The sequence below is a fragment of the Mustela putorius genome, unplaced genomic scaffold, assembly GCF_011764305.1.
Source record: "Mustela putorius furo isolate JIRA1106 unplaced genomic scaffold, ASM1176430v1.1 tig00000430_pilon_pilon_pilon, whole genome shotgun sequence".
Taxonomy (NCBI): domain Eukaryota; kingdom Metazoa; phylum Chordata; class Mammalia; order Carnivora; family Mustelidae; genus Mustela; species Mustela putorius.
Window position 1 is genome coordinate 15,809,421 of NW_025421377.1, and position 20,660 is coordinate 15,830,080.

At 34.9% G+C, this 20,660-nt stretch overlaps 1 pseudogene; it reads right to left on the reverse strand.

Annotated features, from left to right (window-relative positions):
• Positions 1 to 576: 576 nt before the first annotated feature.
• On the reverse strand, positions 577 to 18,220 carry LOC106007019 (annotated as a pseudogene).
• Between the last annotated feature and the right edge of the window lie 2,440 nt (positions 18,221 to 20,660).

Here is a 20,660-nt window from a genome sequence, read left to right on the forward strand (position 1 = left end):
AAGTGGACTCGTCCAGGAGGAACAGAATGCACTCATCCACGAGAGAGCTTGGTAACTTTTAACAAAACAACTGGCAAGTCTGGAGTGAATGGGAAACCATCTTAGATCAATTCTAGTGAATGAGAGTATTTCTATACCTGTGTTCCCTTGATCTCTTGATCTTTCCTTTGGATTTAGGCTTGAGAGACCACGAAGAGCCCATGAGGCAAACGTCAGATAGCCACAATGGAGTCAGACTTAATCTGCCTTTGTTGTTTGTCAGAGTTCCTATGCTGCCTCATATAATCAATCTTATTTTTTTTTTAAATAAACATAATAATAGGAGCGCCTGGGTGTCTCAGTGCGTTAAAGACCTCTGCCTTAAGCCCAGGTCATGATCCCAGGGTACTGGGATCGAGCCCGCATTGGGCTCTCTGCTGTGATCTCTGTCAAATAAATAAATAAAATCTTAAAAAATAATAATAATAGCAAAACTTATGTATCTTTTACCATGTGCCAGATATTGTGTCAGGTGTGTTATATTAATAATTTTGTTTAATCCTCACATCACACTCACAAGATCGTGTCCTGACTGATTTATCCACGATAAAGCTGAGGTTCTGAAGAGCGAAGGGAAAAGGCGGGGGCGAGGTGGGGGCCAAACTAAGAAACAGGTTTAATCGTTTAATCGTTAATTAATCATTTAATTAATCGTGTGTGTGGAGGGGTATGGTGAAAAAGGTGACTGGGGATTAAGGAGTGACTTGTGATGAGCTCCTTGTATTGAATGGAAATGCTGAATCGGTATATTGTACACCTGTATATTGTGTGTTAAGTAACTGGAAATTTAAATAAAAACTTCTAAAACTAGTAATTAAAAATTTAGAAAAATATTTTCAGTGAAAAAATATGTCTGGTAAAAAAAAGAAATATTTTTCTAATGTCAGGCTCATTTGAAAAGTTACAGTGTTACATCACTACCCTCTGGTGGACATAAGTAGATATTTTCTTTCTACTTTGAAAAAATAATTTTTTTGCTGAAGATGTGTTTTTTTTTAATTGATTCTAGTTGACTTTTATCAAAAACAAAACTTTTATCCTTTTTTATTTAATTTTATATCTAAAATAGTACACATATGTACATGCACATGTAAATTTATTTCATTGAATAATTTATGTAAATGTAATAAATGATCATCTCAGGGTTTTAATCTATTTGTACACATTTCTGTTGAACCTGCTCCCACCATGTAACTCTAATTCCACATATTTTCCATTTTGCCAGAAACCTCATGTCCGCTTGCTGTATTAGGAACGGGCATCTTTATAGTAACCCAGTTCATGAAACAACACTGATTACCTGTATTTCATTTTCTCAGAACTCTACTTTTTTTATATAGACATAATTATTAAACCATTACCTAATGGGCTTAATGTGTGCTGCTTCACAAGGGGGACATTTCCATTTTAATAATTACGTCTTAAGTGAATTAAAAAAAAAAAATCAAGCCTCAGAGTTTGACAATTTAAATAGAAAGCAATATGACTAGAATATATAAATTAAATACATGTGTATAAAGAGGAATGTCTTTAAAGAAAGTAATTTATGAACATACAAATATAGGAGGTTTAGAGCAGTAAAGACAAACATAATACTTACAAACCGTATTATGCTTAGATATTCATATTTATTCATCCTATATAACTGCAACTTTGTATCCTCTGACTAACATTTGATTTCCCCCTTCTTACCACCCTTGATAACAAATTCTACTCTCTGGTTCTACATATTCAACTTCTTAAATTCCACGTGTAAATGAGATCATTCAGGGGTTTGTTTCTTTTTGTGTCTTATTTCACTTGGCATAATGAACTTGCCAGTGATTTGGGGGAGGGGGGATTCCAAAACTTAGATAACCAAAGGAAAGTAAATAAATGGGACTTAATCAAACAAAAAAAGCTTCTGCACAGCAAACAAACAGCAAAATGAAAAGACAACCTGCAGATTGGGATAATATATTTCCAAACCGTATATCTGATAAAGGATTTTATCCAAAATATTTAAGAATACAGATAATATAACTCAACTGCAAAGAACAATAATAATAACCCAATTAAATAGACAACAAGAGTCGGGCGCCTGGGTGGCTCAGTGGGTTAAGCCGCTGCCTTCGGCTCAGGTCATGATCTCAGGGTCCTGGGATCGAGTCCCGCATCGGGCTCTCTGCTCAGCATGGAGCCTGCTTCCTCCTCTCTCTCTCTCTCTGCCTGCCTCTCTGCCTACTAGTGATCTCTGTCTGTCAAATAAATAAATAAAAAATCTTAAAAAAAAATAGACAACAAGAGTAGACATCTTTTCCAAAGAAGACTTGCAAATGGCCAACATGTATATAAGAAGGTACTTAACATTACTACGTATGAGGAAATGTAAATCAAAACCTCAATAAAATACCACCTCACACCTGTTAGGATGATCTAGCACTCATGAAAGATATTCTGGTTAGAGTAACTAATTGGGTGTTACGTGGGGTACAGATAGAAATGAAAACATAGAAATTACATACAATCATCCAGGGATTGGAGAGCAAACAAGAAGAGCTTTTCAAGAGGAGTCCCTCCCAATAAAAGCATTTATGAAGGCAATGCTTGCAGCCCACTGGATGTGTCCTATTTGGCCAAAGGTAACCACAGAACCAAACTCCTAGTCAATGTGAAGAAAACTAGTCAGAGATACAAATATTGGGAAGTGTTGGCCATCGGAGGCCATGGATGAACAGTCTACATTACAAAAATCAATCTACTGCAAATAACAAATCTCTGCTGTAGAATTCATCGTTGTTAGTTAACGAGGCTGAAGAACTGCCTCCTTTCACAGTCCGTTCTGTTGTCTTTGTTCTTATTCTAAGAAAAGATTCACCACCATGCACTTGGTTTTAAAGGAGAAAAAAATGCTTTATTGATATTTCAAAAATCTAACAGAAATAGAAAGAAAAAAGGGGGAAATCTCACATAGTGAGGGCAATAGGAAGCAGTAAAGGGAATAAGACAGTTACATCAAATCGGGTCCTTACAGCATCCAACCTCTTTAGCTGAGGAAGCTGCGAGAAGACAACCAGTCTGGAGTGATACTCAGGTGATACTGATCATCCCCATAAGGGCCAAAGAGCAAATGACAGGGTCTGAAGTTAAACATTTGTTTGCCTAAATGCAATTTGGAGCGAGCTGTGTTCTGTGCTAATCACATCTTTACATCTTCAGGGAACCTGGGCTAGATATGCTTGCCTGCCCTCCCAGATTCCATTCATGGGGACCAGCCCAGTCTGGAGCTGGAGGGGATATAAGGCAAGATTGACAGGTCTTGGCATCTGGATCAGAAGGGCCAGTGCTGACCTAGAGGGCATCTACTATCAACCTAATCAGCTTCCAAGGTCACTTATGCAGCACAAATCTCACAAACAACATTGTTTAACCTGCCCGCATAAGTGCAGGTCGGGTGATCCATTATGCAGGAGGAATCACAGAAACTATCCGTATGATAACGGTTCTCAGATAGGAACTCAATTGGTTCCTCTTCTAGTCAGAGACCCCAAATTTGGTTATTGAAACTTCTGAACCCTCCATGGTCCTGTCTATTCTTTTTAGTGTAAATTTTCCCTTGACTTAGACCATTGGAAATATAATTAATGAATGGAAGTTCAGAAAATCCCCTGAAATTCAGACCTGGTTGTTCCTGACCTTATTAATAGCAGCAACCATATTTCCCTTTGCTGATAACCATCAAGTACTCCAAAGAGAAGAGAACCCCCTTCTTTACTTCTTGATTCAATGTGCCAAAGCACAAAATGGCATGCTGCCAGTTTCATGTCCCTGTTTAGCAGGATTTATATTGTGGTCCCTGATGGATGCGTACCTCCCCTTGGAAACCAAAATCTCCCAATGAGAAACACTCAAAAGTTTCGGGGGGAGGAAGCAGCAAGTCTGTGTGTGGTTATTGGGTATAATGGCGAGAGGGTTTCCTCTTAACCTCAACCCCTTGACTCACAGATTCATGTATTCTAGCTATCGGACAGATAGTGCCATATATTGGTTGCTGATTCAAAGTATCCACTTTACCTTTCAAGATAAAACTCCGCATCTTCATGGGATTCCTTCTGAATGGGTGATGTAACTGGAGCCCATTCTCGTGTGTTATTGGCCATTCCACCATTCTGTTAGGCTGGGTACTTCTGAGAGGTAGTTCTAGTCTAAAGGGAAATCAGGGTAGTTCACGAAGGCAACTGCTATACGGAAGCATGAAAAGAGAACACGTGAGAACAGAGTTGGAAGTTGTAGAGGAGTGGAAAGTATCTAAACACTTGTGAAATTAAGAGACCTGTAGACAATGTGAAGAAAGTAGCATTGCATATTGTGAAAACAGTGAGCACAGACAGCTTTTCTAAGGTGGAGACAGACACTTGCCTTCACCCATTGAAGGATAAGTAGGGTGTGGGGGGCTAAGTAAGATAGAAGCTCACATGTCTTCTGTCAGACTGAATGCCATATGATGCTAAAGGCACGTGAAGACTTAAAATTTATGATTTGAAAGCAAGTCATTAGACACAGCCTATGCTTAAAGAGTAAGAGTTAAGCTCCAACTTTTGGAGAAGAGTATGAATATAAATTATTTGGAATTCTTCTGGATAGGAGATGTATCTCTTCTCCATTTATTTCTTTAATTTTTCATTAATATAAACTCCTGGATATATATTTTATATTTTGAGTTATAATTCACTGCTGCATTATTTATACATTTGTTTCTCAAATTTCCCTAGCTCTAGCCATTGGAGATATTTTCACTGGGCTCCTGTTTTCCTTTTAGGTACCCTAGTTTTTCTTCTTCTTCTTCTCCTTTTTTTTTTTTTTTTTGTTTGTTTGTTTTTGTGTTTTTTTGTTCGTTTGTTTTGTTTTAAGATTTTTGGTGTTTTGTTTTGTTTTGTTTTTGTCTTTCCTTATTCTATGATAGTTCAATATATTATAGGCTTATCTTGTATATTCCCTGCCAGCTCTAGAATCAACTAATTCTCTAAGGACCTTTGGTTCTTTTTGGGGGGGAAATAGTATTGGAATTTAAGATTTGAGTGCTGAGTGTGCTTCTTATGGACTGGAGTATTATGGTCCCTAAACCTCCAGGGGATAGAATGTGCTACACATACACACATGTATACACAAACACATAATATTTACAAACTATCAATCTGTACCTATGTATCTATGTACCTATGTATCTATATTAAGCTATATACAATCCATACTTATGTCTCCACTTCTATTCCAATACCACATGGTTCACTGTGCATTCTCTTCTTGGTTATCTGCAACTTCCTTCTGTGAAAGTTAATAAACTGGATCCCAATATTAGCCATCCACCTAATTGCATGTTTGATACCAGCATATGGATGGCAGTTTGAGTTGGGGCCTTTATTCTTGTGATACAAAACTTTACCAACTATAGTGTTTATGTATATTTTTTTGTTTTTTGTTTTTTGCTTTTTTTTTTTTTTTTTTTACTTATACTTTCCAGCTGAAATACAATGTTCCATAGTTACTTAGGTCAGAACTTTCATCTTCATTCTTTTTTGGTGGTACGATGATGTATTTTTTAATAATGTTTGACTTTTTTTTTTCCCACTAGGCATTCCATCCATGGACATCCTGATCTTCTTGTTGATTTTTTAAATTTACATATATTAAGATTCTATGGTTCACTTTTAATTCTGTAAAGTTCTGTTGAGTTTTGAAAATGCATACTATTATTTATATCCCACAGATTCATTTCAAGAGCAGATTTGAATGTCTTATAATGAAACTGATAACTTAACACATAATAAAAAGAAACAATTGAAAGTACTATAAAGAGAAATTGGCAAATTTACAATCATAGTGGGATACTTCAACACTCAAAATAGCTGATTGAAAAAGCAGGTACAAAATTAATAATGATAAAAATATCTGATGAAGACAATTAAAAACTTGATCTACTTGTTATATACAAGGTACACTTAAGAATAAAGATTTACATTGTTTTCGAATGCACATGGGAAATTATCATAGAAAATTACATATTGGGACATTAAAATTACTCAACATAATTTAAAGTGTTGACTTATTTCAAAGAATACTCAACAAAGTGAAATTAAGTTACAAATTTACAGCAACTTTTATTTTTCCTTAAATTCCAGTGTAGTTAACACATAGTATTATATTAGTTTCAGATGTACAATGTAATGTTTCAACAATTCCATACATCACCCAGTGTTCATCATAAGTAAAGCAACTGGTTTTTTTAAAGATTTTATTTATTTATTTGACAGAGAGAGACACAGAGAGAGGGAACACAAGCAGGGGGAGTGGAAGAGGGGTAAGTAGGCTTCCCGCCAAGCAGGGAACGTGATGCAGGACAAGATCCCAGGACCCTAGGATCACGACCTGAGCCAAAGGCAATTGCTTAACAACTGAGTCACGCAGGCGCCCATAAAGCAACATTTTATTTATAACTAGACAATCTGCAAATTCTTGCTAATAGTGATATAACTCTAAGTAACCTATGAGTCAAAAAAGAAATAAAAATATCACTTTAAAGAGATTTTAAATAGGTAATGAATACATGTAGAAGTAAAACTTTTGAAATAAAGATAAAGCAGCGCATAAAACAATATTTATTATAGCATTAAGTGGTATCTATTAAAAGAGATTAAAGGCCAAAAAGCTTTTATCTCCAAACCCAAAAGGAAAAGAAAAGAGAAAATAAGGAAGAAAAAGAAAAGTAAGATGAGAAATAAGATAATATTAAAGAAATATAAATCAATAAAATAAAAACTGAGCATGCAACAGCAAAAATTGACAAAGCCAAGTGAGTTCATTGAAAAGCTTGAAAAACAGATCAAAGAAAATCTGATTTCAAGAAAGAACAAAGGATAGGGTTCTGAAAGAGAAACAGTGATATAGACAAAGACTTGAGACAAAATGTCTAAGACGTATCAGGGTAAAAAAGAGGACAGACCTTTATAGGTATGTAAATTATAACAAAAGAATAGTCTGTATGATCTACCAAAAATTTTGGAATGGTAATGATATGGACAAATACTTTAAATAAAGCAACTTTGGTAAAAACCTTTACAAAAGAAAAGAAATGTAAAAAACCAGGAAAATTAAAAAAAAACTAGGAAAATCTGCTAGTAATTAAACTAATTTAATTATTTAATGGAAATCTTGAAAAAGAACACATTTAATAAAATGTTTAGTAGGCTTCTGTAGTGAACATTTTGAAAACACTATTGGAAGGAATTTGAACATGACCTGAATATATGAGAAGATATGTCATCTTCATGAATCAAAGAACTAATAATTTAAATGTCAGTTATCTCCAGATTGACAGATTCAATGAGATGCCAACAAATATACCAGCACTAATATGTGCATTATAAATTTTTTGTGTGCATATTTCAAAATTGATGAGATCATGGGAATGCAATGGAAAAACATAACTGTAGTAAATTGTTTTCTAAGATAAGTATGTCAGTTCTTTCCCTCTTCATTTGATAAGTGGCTTTGTCCTTTTCTTACTCAATATTGCAGGTCTGTTTTCCTTTCTCTTAAGTTTGATCTATCTTCTTTATTTCCTTTGAGCAATAAAAAGAGATTGAAGTAAGAAACTCAGATTTAAGGAACCTCAAAGCGCCCAGTTTTGTCCTCATGGAATGCTACCCTAAATTTGTCACACTGTGAAGAGCTCCACAATAAATGAGAGGCTCAGCTGTACTAGCCGTTCCCACTGAGTGCAGCAACCCAACAGTGTAATTTAGCCCAAACAAAACCAGCTGAGAAATACTTCAGGCAATACACAGAATCACAAGAAATAATTCGTTGCTCTTTTAAGCAGCTGAATAAGAAAGACATGAAAAAGGAATTCATGCTTATAGTTGTATACCACTAAGTTTCTGAGTGATTTATTGTGTGTCATTACTCTGAATGTATCTGATTATATAGAAGTTGTCACAAGTGCAATAAATATCGAAACTTATGTGATATTGGCATAAAAACTAGTGTAAAGGGACACCTGGGTGGCTTAGTCAGTTGAGTGTCCAACTCTTAGTTTCAGCTCAGATCATGATCTCATGGGTCATGGAATCAGCCTCACCTCAGGCTCCACACTCAGCAGGGAGTCTGCTTGAAGATTCTCCTCTATCCTCTCGTGCTTTCTCTCAAATAAATAAAATTTTTTCAAATAAATAAATAAATAACCAGTGGTGGGCAATAAGAACTGTTTTAGAAATATAGAAAAGGGGGGGGGGAGAAATTTAAGAAAATGGTTCACTGTGTTAAGTAGTGACAAAATATTTAGTAAAACTGTCAGCTACCTTAACTTGGAAGAAAATAACATCAATTTTAAAACTCTTAGTTCAGTAGGAAAAAAATTCGTGACGATGTTGAAATATGAGTTGATTGCTAACTGATGGTAGGTGGTGGTTTGATACTATAAGAAAGACATGATAGCATTGTGTCAGCAGAATTGAGACAGAATATAAACAGGTCAGAAATTGCAGGGTTGAAAAGAAGGTGCTTTTCACTAATTCAAAGGTGTGACCATTGTAACCGTTAGGAAAAAATGTCGAATGCAAGGTGCTGCGGTAAAATAATGGCCTCAGAGTAAAGACCTAGTTAAATCCATTTAGAAGTATTCTGAAAAGATCAAAATTATGTCTACTAAATCTTTTTAATTGGAAATAAAATGCTCCTGCAAGATTAAGGTCATGATCCCACAGAAGCCTGATTCACTTCAGGTACCATAGTTAGAAAGTTGTGTTTCATATGAATTGTGGATGGGACTATTTGTACATATAAACTGACTGTAATAAAATACATGGAATATCCACAATTTGTTCGAGATACTGATATACCAAATCACCTCTGTCCTGGAATATAAGAAGCCAAGTTTGTTTGAGGTTAAAAACAAAACAAAACAAAAACAATTCTGGGGCTCCAAATTTTTAGAGATAGGAAACCATCTGAAAAAGCTGTTAAGCTACAGAACAAGTAGGGAGGGGGTGCTGTTTTCCAATGCTCTATTTTGAAGAGAAGTGGTGGAAAAGAGACCCCCCACACAATGTCCACATAGCAGAATCAAGAACTAAAGAAACAACAGATGAAACATTGATATCTCGAGAGCAGAACTAGGGAATTGGGACTAAACAGAATTTCATATATGCTGTGGATTACTGACTATTCTCTGCCATCTATTCTTTATCTTATAAATAAAAATATTTACCCCTGTTACCCTATTTTTCTTCTATCATTATATAATTGGTATATGTGAAAGAGATAGCCTGTCTTTGTAGTTTGTGACTGGATGATATATTGGTGGTGTGTTTGTTAAGTACAAAAAATATATGTCAGAGGAAATGACATGATAAAGTAGTGCATCAGGATGAAAAAATAGAGTGTAAATGGTGATTTGTCATGAAATTAATTGTTGTTAAGTCTCATCAAGGAGGAAAGGGAAGGCATAGAAATAGATGCTTCATGACAGAAGAAATGTGATGTCACTGTGTTCAAGGTCTTAATAAAGTCAAAGAAAAAGTACAAGTATAGTGTTGGTACATATGAGCTGCAGGGCTAGGAGATTGATATCTGAAAGTGAGTTTTTTTTTTTTTAATGATTGTATAGTATTGACAATCATATGACCATCAAGAATATAAACATTGGGGGGTGGTGCATGGGTGGTGCATGGGTGGCTCAGTCAGCTAAGCATTGGACTCTTGATCTCAGCTCAAGTCTTGATCTCAGGGCCGTGAGTTCAAGCTCCATGTTGGGCTTCATGCTGGGTGTGAAGCCTACTTAAAAAACAAAAAAACTTCTGCTCAGCAGGGAGCCTGCTTCCCTCTCTCTCTCTGCCTGCCTCTCTGTCTACTTGTGATCTCTCTCTGTCAAATAAATAAATAAAATCTTTAAAAAAAAAAAAAAAAAAAAAAAAAAAAAAAAATTAAAAAAAAAAAAAAAAAAAAAAAAAAAAAAAAAAAAAAAAAAAACAAAAAAACAAATGAAAACCAAACAAAAAAATAAACGTACAAAATATAATCACAGAAGAGGCCGAGTATGACTGAGTTAAAAAATAGAATTAGAACCAAGTGCCTGATTTGTCCAGTGTAAATACTAAAGCCCCAGAAGTGGTGAAGCATATGAATGCGGAAAGAAGGCAGAGAAAAATTGCTAATTATATAGAAGTAAGGCAATGACCACATGACCATGCTATCCCTGTAGATGGCAGCAACTCTAAGACATCGTCGATAATAAAGTGTGACGGCATGAAGGTGGATGAGGAAACATTTGGGGAAAAGCAATGGGGAGCGATACGTATTTGATCTCTGGGCTCTGTGAAGCTTTAGAGGGAATATAAATTCCTTCATTATAGTGTTAATAAATATTTGTTACTATTCTTGTTATTACTATTTCAGTTGTTCCTTGTTCTCTGTACTACCTGATGTTATTAAAGAGAAACCACAGTGATACTGTTTTCTTTCATGCTGAATTTGTGTCCACAAACCTTAGTAGGCATCCGCATTAGTTTCCTAGAGCTGCATAACAAGTTACTACCAAGAGGATGTCTTAAAACAAAAGAAATATGATTCCCTCATAATTCTGGAGGGCAGGAGTCTGAAATCAAATTGTCCTCAAGGCTGATTCCTTCGGGAAGCTCTAGGAGAATAATTTTCCCCTGCTTGCCTCCTAGCTTCTGGTGCTTGCTTAAAGTCCTTGGAGTTTCTTGACCTGTAGATAGATCCCTGCAATCGCTGTCCCCAACTTTGCATTGTCTTCTCTGTATTTCTGTGTGTCCTTTTCTGTCTCATATAAGGAGACTTCCATTGCATTTAGAACCAACGCGAAGCCAGAGCAATCTTATCTCAGTCTTTATACTAATTCATATAGTGATCCAAAGACACTATTTCCAAATAAAGTCACATTCTGAGGTTCTGAGAAGATATGAATTTTTGGAAAACACTATTCTCCGCATGCAGTCTGTGCGCTCACTGAGACAAGGATGCTTGGCATCTTCATAACTCATCAGTCACGGTGTGCTATGGCGTAGCAGGTGGTGAGCTCAGCGGGGCAATTGCAGTGCTGCCAGAATAACTGAAAGTTTTTTTTTTTTTTTTCACTCTAGAATGTACTTTATTACCTGCTGTCTATAAATATTTCTGATTAATTTTAGTAAATATTTTTTTAAACATGTAGCATTAGATACTTTCAGAAAATGCCTTTCTTCTAACTGAACTGAAATGTTCAGTGGAGAATGAGACTACCCTGATATGAGAAAACATATTGAATCTATTACAAAGAGATGGGTGTTCTAAGTAACTATACTAAGTATGACTCAGTTCAAAGTAATTCTAAGAAGAAAAAGAAAAAAATAAATAAATAAAAGAGAGGCAAGGCAAGCCATGGATGGTTATGAGGGTGTTACAGAAAATGGTGAAAAACACTGAAATTTTATATTCTTATAACAGGAAGGGTACCCACTTTGATGAGTCTGAGAAGAAAAAATTCATTACAAGATAGTCATCACCAAAAGTTTAAAATACAGCTGAATATGCCTGGAAAAAATACCAAAATTAGGAAAATTGTTTCTAGACCGGTAGGAGAAGAAAGATCAGTAAGCAACAGAAAAAAAGAAAAAGAAAAAAAAGTAACAGCTGGATAGATAAATACCAATAAATTTTCATTCTTTACTTGAAAAAGGATATTTCAAAATGTGTATAGATTATGAATTTAATTTTTAATGAATGTTGAGATAACAGATTTTGTGTTAGGTAAGTTGTACAAATTTAAGATTTTTCCCAAATGGAAAATATGGCTACCACTATTTACTAAGAGACAACTAATAAAGGTAAGACATAACTACAGTGACCCTATCTTCAGGAAAATGTGGGAAGTTGTTTGAGTAAAGATTTTTGTGGAATATCAACAAATGATTATCAGGATTGTTGATATAAACTGGATCAAACACCCAGGAAATTTCTATTATTGTGAGGGAAGTGGGATTTGTCATTTGTCTAATTCAGTAGTGAGTCAATGTTTTCTGTGTACCAGCCTCAACAAGTTGTAATAAAACTTTTAACTGAGTGTCTCCTGTGACTACTTGAAGCTCCTATTGTTACTTTAGGATATCTATCTGACTGTTTAAAGTCTCTTCTCTAGTTTGTATTGAAATAAAAAATGTTATAGGGAATATGAAAAGCATAAGCATCTCAGATAATTACCTTTAGCAAAATTAATTACTGTTATTAAAATAAAGTCTGCTAATACAGTTTTTAGAGCACACAAAGATACATCAGGCTATGCCTGCGTGATTCAGTGGGTTAAGCACCTGCTTCAGCTCAGGTCATGATCTCAGGGGTCCTGGGATCGAGTACATCTAGAGCTCCGTACTCAGTGGGGACTCTGCTTCTCACTCCCCTTCTGCCCCTCCCCACTGCTTCTGTTCTCTCTCTAATAAATAAATAAATAAAATTTAAAAAAGAAAGAAATAGATATGTTAAGATATCTTAGGTTGAAATGTGGCTGAGTAAAACCATTAAAGACCAGGCGTTTAGTGGGAGATTTCATAGTACTGACATATTCTAATATATAGATAAAATGTTACAGAGTTAGCAGAAAAGCAAGAAACACTGAGAAGCCAAAAATTATAGAATGCTTTTTTTATATAGAAAAATAGCAAGTGTGCAATATTCATTCATGCAAATGAAGATAATAACATTATAGAAATTAATTTAGCCAATAAGAATGTTTAAAGTAATCCACAAACTAATATTACTTCAACAGTCAACAACAGTCAAACATATTATGTTGGTTCATTATAAGTTTTAAAAAATGCTATACAGTCAATCTATAGGTGCATTGAGAAATGTCTGAAAGTTGTTTTTTAAAATTTATATCAAGATACTGACAGAAATGACTACAATTCACTTTTATTTATCAGAATATTAATATATAATTATGAGGAATTTGCCACTGTTGAAACATCAAGTCCCCAGTGATATTTTATATTTCAAAGATGTTCTGCTAGATAGTTAAGACAATATTTTAAGACAATGGATGAAATAAGTTGGTTTTGAATACTATTGAATTTTTTACTGAAGAATCCATCCATTTTTTTTTAAATGAACATGATATATCAAATTGAGGGTATACCTTGTTTCTTTTCTTCCTGCCTGTGAAAAAAAATAAATAAATAAACCCTCTATTTGTTTTTGTTGTTGTTGTTTTTACAGTAAATACTTTGGAACAACTAATAATAAAATTCTTTAAATTTGGATGAAATAAAATATATTTTTGCTTGTATATATATATATAGAATATATATACACATATAGAGAATATATATATACATATATATATATTCAAATTGGAAAATATCAGGCAATGTATTTGTTTGTAAAAAAAAAATTAAAAAGCTTCATCATCCTAATTAGTGATTGGAATATACATTAAAATACCCAAAAGTATCACATGCCATATGAGTCTGTGTATTTATAAAAAAATTTCAAACTTTTTCAATTATGATATTAAAAGTTATATAAAAATCTTATGTTTTTCCTGTCAAATATATGAAATAATGTTTATAACAGAATGGAATATGCTTTTGATACAAAATATATCCAGGCCAGTTAGTAATGACTATTAATTTCCTAATAAGTAGAAATAAAATGAATTATTCAAGAATTTAATAACTACTTAAAGTATTCAACACTGAATTATATATGGAGTGGAATTCAGGAGTATACACAAAATATGATGCTCATCTTAAGTTTACAAACTAATTATCAATTTAGGACTGGAAATATGAAGAGTGAAATATATAAAACAATATCAAGTTGCATACTACTGGCTATCAGTGCACTAAGAGATTGGAGAAATAGAATAACAAGGAAAGAAATGGTCAATGGTTTATCTCCACAAAAGTGGAATAAGTCAGGAGTGCATTCTAAGTAAGCTGCATTTTATGTTACTTGTTCTACTGAAATTTGGCTAGAAAAAGACCAATCAATAAAAGTTTGTAAATATCAATGGAACAAAATAGAGAACCCAGAAATAGACCCTCACCACTACTAATCATCAACAAAGCAAGAAAGAATACCCGATGAAAGAAAGATAGTCTCTTCAACAAATGGTGCAGAGAACATTACACAATCATAAGCAAAAGAATTAAACTGGACCTCTCTCTTACACCATACAGAAAAATAAACTCAAAATGGTTGAAAGACCTAAATGTGAGACAGGAATCCATCAAAATCCTAGAGGAGAACACAGGCAGCAACTTCTGTGACCTGGGTTGCAACAACTTTTTGCTAGGCATTTCTCCAGGGACAAGAGAAACAAAAACAAAATGAACTATTGGGACTTCATCAAGATAAAAAGCTTTTGAACAGCAAAGGAAACAGTCAACAAACTTAAAGTCAACCTATGGAATGGCAAAAGGTATTTACAAATGACTTATCAGATAAAGGGCTAGTACCCAAAATCTATAAAAACTTTTCAAACTCAAATAACAAACAAACAAACAAAAAAACCCAGTCAAGAAATGGACAGGAGACATGAACAAACAGTTCTCCAGAGAAGACATACAAATGGCCAACAGGCACATTAAAAAAAAAAATGCTCATCACTTGACATTGGGGAAATACAAATCAAAACCACAATAATATATTACCTCACTCTAGTCAGAATGGCTAAAATCAACAACTCAGGAAACAATAGATGTTGGAAAGGTTGCAGAGTAAGGGGAACCTTTTTACACTGTTGGTGGAAATGCAAACTGGTACAGCCACTCTGGAAAAGAGGTTCCCCAAAAAGTTAAAAATAGTTTTCCCATGACTCAGCAATTATACTACTAGGTATTTACCCAAAGGATACAAAAATACAGTTTTAAAGGGGTACATCCACCCCAGCGTTTATAGCAGTATTGTCCACAATAGCCAAAACTTGGAAACTACCCAGATGTCTATCCACAGATAGAGTAATCAGTAAAGGAGAGATCGTATATATATACAATGGTATATTACTTAACCATCAATAAGAATGAAATCTTGTCATCTGCAACGACATGGATGGAACTAGAGGGCATTATGCTGAGTGAAATAAGTCTGGCAGGGAGACAAATACCATATGATTTCACTCACGTGGAATTTAAGAAACTAAATTGATGAACATAGTGAAAAGGAAGGAAAAATAAAATAAGATGAAAATTGAAAGGGAGGCAAATCATAAGAGATGCTGGACTCTAGGAAACAAACTAAGGGTTGCTGGAGGGGAACTGGGTAGGAGAAGGGGATAATTGAGAGACAGGCATAATTGGGAGGAAGACTACTTGATATAATAAACAGTAAGCATTATATACAACTAATAAATCACTACATTCTACCTTTGAAACTAATAATAATAAGAAAAAATCTTACATATGGGAACAACCCAAAAGTCCAGCAACAAACAAATGAACAAAGAAAGATAATGTGTACATACATGGGATATTATTTAGCCTTGAAAAAGATGGATGTGTTATCATTTGTGTCAACATAAAAAAACATAGGGAATATTACACTAAGTGAAATAAGCCAGTCACAGAAGGACAAATACCACATGATTCCACTTACATGACATATCAAATACTAAAACTTATAGACAAAGACAATAAAATGGTCTCTGTTAGGAGTTGGAAGATTGGGAGAATGAGGGGAAATGATGAATTATTGCTCAATGGATATAAAAGTCCAGTTATGCAAAACAAGTATGTTCTAGTTATCTGCTGTATATCATAGTACATATATTTAACAACATATTATGCACACTAAAATATGTTGAGGTCAGTTCTCATTTTAAGTGTTCTTACCACAAAAACAAGCAAACAAACAAAACAAAAAACAAACAAAAAAACACAAAGAAATTTTGGAGGTGGTTGATATGTTTAGTACCTTGATTATGGAAATGTATGCATGTGTTGAAACTCACTAGTATGTATGCATTAAATACATGTATTTTGGTTGTTTTTTTTTTTTTAAACTAAAATGAATACAATAATTATTGAATGAGCCAAATAAAATTCAAGTCAGTTGAAAATAAGACTATGCTAGGAGCACCTGGGTGACTCAGTCAGTTAACATCTGCCTTTAGCTCTGATCATGATCCTGGTCCTGGGATCAAGCCCCACATCAAGCTTCCCACTCAGGGAGGAGCCTGATTCCCCCTCTCCTCATTGCTCATGCTCTCTCTTAAATAAGCAAATTAAAATCTTTAAGAAAAGAAAAAAAGACTATGCTATCACTTACCAGAGTTGATGAAAGTAAATCCAGTTCTGAAAAATCAAAACTACAGAGTAAAGAGGGCTACCATAAGTGGTTAGCAATTGAGTAGCATCTAGGTTCATATTTCCTGAGGATCTTAATCCTTCCTGGTAGCTACCTATTTCACACAACTGAATAGCCCAGGAAAGTAGAAAGGGAAACGGCCTTAATGCTTCTAATCAAACAAGGAAAGTCATGCCAAAATAGAGGCATTCCAGAGCACTTACGTTAAGAAAGTGATAAACACTGGCCAAGATAAATAGGGAGTCAGAGAAGGCACTGCTCTTAACTACCACAAACAGTAGTTGCCCCCCACCCAAATGTTAACACTCACTGAAAACCAACTACTGTATATGCCATATCAAGTCCAATGGCTTTTTCTCAGAGAGAAAGATCCCTTTACCTCTTACTTAGTCATGGACCTTCCTATGGCTCCCAACTTTCTCACAAATCTGTCCACTGTTGTACTTTATAGGACTCCACTAGCATTTATTTTATTTATTTTACTTTTATTTATTTATTTATTTTTAAGACACATTTATTCAGCATCATGGTCAGACTATTACATTTAGCAATCAACAGCATGGGTGCAAAAAAAAAAAAAAATCTACATTAAAACCCTTTGTTGGAATGCTTTACACTTTCCACAGAACAGAAACTAAAATAACCTGTTATACAATTAGTCACAAATACAGTCCTGGAGTTTTTTTGCCCATACACATGAGCATTGTCTAAAACATGTCTTCTTCTTTGTAGCAGCGAGGCCCTGCCACCACTGTGCTTGGCTGAGTTCACAAATGGTTGTAACCGGTAGCTTCCCTGTCACGTCTCTGGCTCTCCTCTCCTGCTAAGCTTTGTTTCCTGGCAGGAATTAAAACCTTCTGCCACTGCCTTAGCTGCTGCTGCTGCTGGAACCACCATAGCCACCTTGGTTTTGTGGTTTGGCGAAGTATTGGCCTCCACCACCATAAGGGCCAGAGCTTCCGCCCCCAAAATTGCCTCCTTTCGTGGGTCCAAAATTTGAGGATTGATTGTTGTAATTGACAAAATCATTATAGCTTCCGCCACCTCCAAAGTTGCTTCCATCATTACCAAATCCATTATAGCCACTCCAACTGCCACCATATCCACCACCACCTCAACTGCCACCAAAGCCACCTCGACCACTGAAGTTTCCTCCATGACCAAAGTTGTCATTCCCACCAAAACTACCTCCATGACCACTACCAAAGTTTCCAGAACCACTTCGACCTCTTTGGCTGGATGAAGCACTAGCCATCTCTTGCTTAGAGAGAGCTTTCCTTACTTCACAGTTGTGGCCATTCACAGTATGGCATTTTTGAATGACAATCTTGTCTACAGAATCATGGTCATCAAATGTTACAAAAGCAAACCCCTCTTTTTGCCACTGCCTCGGTCAGTCATGATCTCAATCACTTCGATTTCTCATACTGTTCGAAATAATCTCTTAGATGATGTTCTTCAGTGTCTTCTTTAATGCCACCAACAAAAATCTTTTTCACAGTTAAGTGGGCACCAGGTCTTTGAGAATATTCTCTTGAGACAGCCCTCTTTGGTTCCACAACTCTTCCATCTACCTTGTGTGGCCTTGCATTCATGGCTGCACCCACCTCCTCCACAGTGGCATATGTGACAAACCCAAAGCCTCTGGAGTGCTTGGTGTTCGGATCTCTCATTATCACACAGTCCGTAAGTGTTCCCCATTGCTCAAAATGTCTCCTCAGACTGTCATCGGTTGTTTCAAAGCTCAGACTTCTGATGAAGAGCTTTCACAGCTGGTCAGGCTCTTTGGGAGACTCTGACTTAGACATGACGGCGGTGGGAGGGGAGACTTTAACAATGCTTACTCGGCGGCATCCACGGGCAGAAAGTACTTTTATTTTTAAGTAATCTCCATACCTAACATGTGGCTCAAACTCACAACCCCAAGATCAAGCATTTCATGCCCACTGACCAAGCCAGCCAGTTGCCCTGGAATTCACTAACATTTAATACAGTGTATGAGGATGTAGAACGAAGAAACCTTATTGTCACTATGACATCTATTCATGAAATTCTATGTATAAATCATTTCTCTTTGGTGTCATACTAGGGGGGAATATAACAATTGATTCCAATTAAATATTTGACTTAATGTTTGAAAATCTGAAACTTTTAAAATGTTTTTAATACTTCTGTCTCAATTTTTAATCCAAATTTTTATCTTAATGAAGGGGGAAATTGACATAGTGCAAGTGATGAGAAATTATGGAATCTGGCAGATTACATCAGCATTCTTTTTGCCAGAATAATCTTCTACTAGTATCATGGCTAATAGACAGTAGCAGGTCTTCAATAATTGAACTTCAAAAATACTTCCATTGAGAATAATCCCAGCAAGAAAAAGAGATCACCAGTGATTCATACAAAGATACTTTGGTAAAGGAACTACTCCCTAATGGATGTGACTTCCTAATGTAGGTTATAAACACCCTTTGCAAATAACTTGGATCTAGTAAAAATGATTTTTTTTTTTAAGTTTAGAGCCCAGAGCTTTGGTATCTATTATAACTAAGTCTAGAACAGGTATTTTAAGTCTCTTCACCAGAATAACCTATGAACCATTAAAATAATCTATACACACATGTGGCCAATCACAGAGTAGATTTGAATATCTGCTATGATCAGCCCTTATGCAAATCCAAGGTTGGAAATCCATGTTCTAGGAAATATTTATGCCAAAAGCAAAGAGAAACCAGGCCCTGAATTATTCTTTCCAGAAATAGAAAAAAAAAAGAAGAAGAAGACAAAGCATCAAACCAGAAATATAATGTATTTCATTATTCTTTTAAAATATAAGCATCTCTTAGTATAATATTAATAATAATCCATATATTAAGTTATTCATTAACATTTGTAATTATCAAATGTATGCTGTTTGTTTTACAGTGGACATACAAAAGTTTAAGAAATTCTTCCTGTTTTTAAGAGAGTCACAGTTTAGCAGAAAGATTATTCAATGCTATCTATATAATTTAGTCTGTAGGGTAGCATGATAATACCTAGTAAGCTACACTAAAATATTCCAAATTATAATGGCATAGTATTTGGGTATGTATTCTACTTGTCCTTACAAATCAGAATAAGTCAGATACAGAAAATTTTAAAGTACCATTATCTTTTTTATAACTACCTAAATAATAGTTGAAAATGGAATCTATTATTTTACATTTCTGTAAAAACAAAAACATTGCATTCTAAAGCATTTTGACCCATTAAATGTCCTTTGTGATAAGAAGTCCTTCTGTCTCTGACATTTTATTCTTTCTCTTTTCAAAGATATTCAGTCCTTATCTTTAATGTGTTTTTGTCCATATTCCCACCTTTGAAATGGTTAACTGAGTTGACCAGAATTTGACCTCCAGTTTAATGGAAAATTATGTTCATATCTGAGACAGAGTCAGTCAAATTCAAATGCAGTGAAAAAGGTACTGTCAGACTGAATATATGACATAGTACTAACGACCTAAAGTGTTGCTTACCCTCTGCACTATACAAAGGACAAAATCATAGAAACTATAAAACTCATTTCAGGAAAGAAGCAAGTTTCCAATAAAGCTCTGAAGACCAAACCACTTTGCTATATGGCATCATTAAACGTAATGTGCATGGATGCGGAATCACTTACTTCAAATTATTTTAGTAGCAGGTTGATGGCTATCCTCTTAACCTGTAGCTTCATAATGAGGATCTTCTCACCTTTAAAATAATCTTGAACCAATAAACACATCTACAGATAATAACATTTGAAAGGTAAGGTAAGACATTTCTGGGATCGTGAAGATTTAATTGGGGAGTTCTGCCATTAAATTCCTATTACTGTGCAATGGGGCTTTACAAACCACCTAGAAGAAAATGAGTCATTTCAGGGTAATGAAATAGTACATTCAATGGGTCTTATCAATATTAATATTACAAATTTTGAAAATAAACGTTTAATTATATAGACATCTAGAAGAAGAAAATAGATTTTATTTTTTTAATTTTATTATGTTATATTAGTCACCATACAATAAATCATTAGTTTTTGATGTCGAGTTCCATGATTCATTGTTTGCATATAACACTCAGTGCTCCATGCAATACTTGCCCTCTTTAATACCCATCACTGGGCTAACACATTCCCCCACCGCCCTCCCCTTTGAAACCCTCAGTTTATTTCCCATAGTCCATTATCTGTAATGGTTAGTCTCCCCCCCTGATTTCCCTCCTTCATTTTCCCCTTCCTTCTCCTAATGTTCTCCACTCTG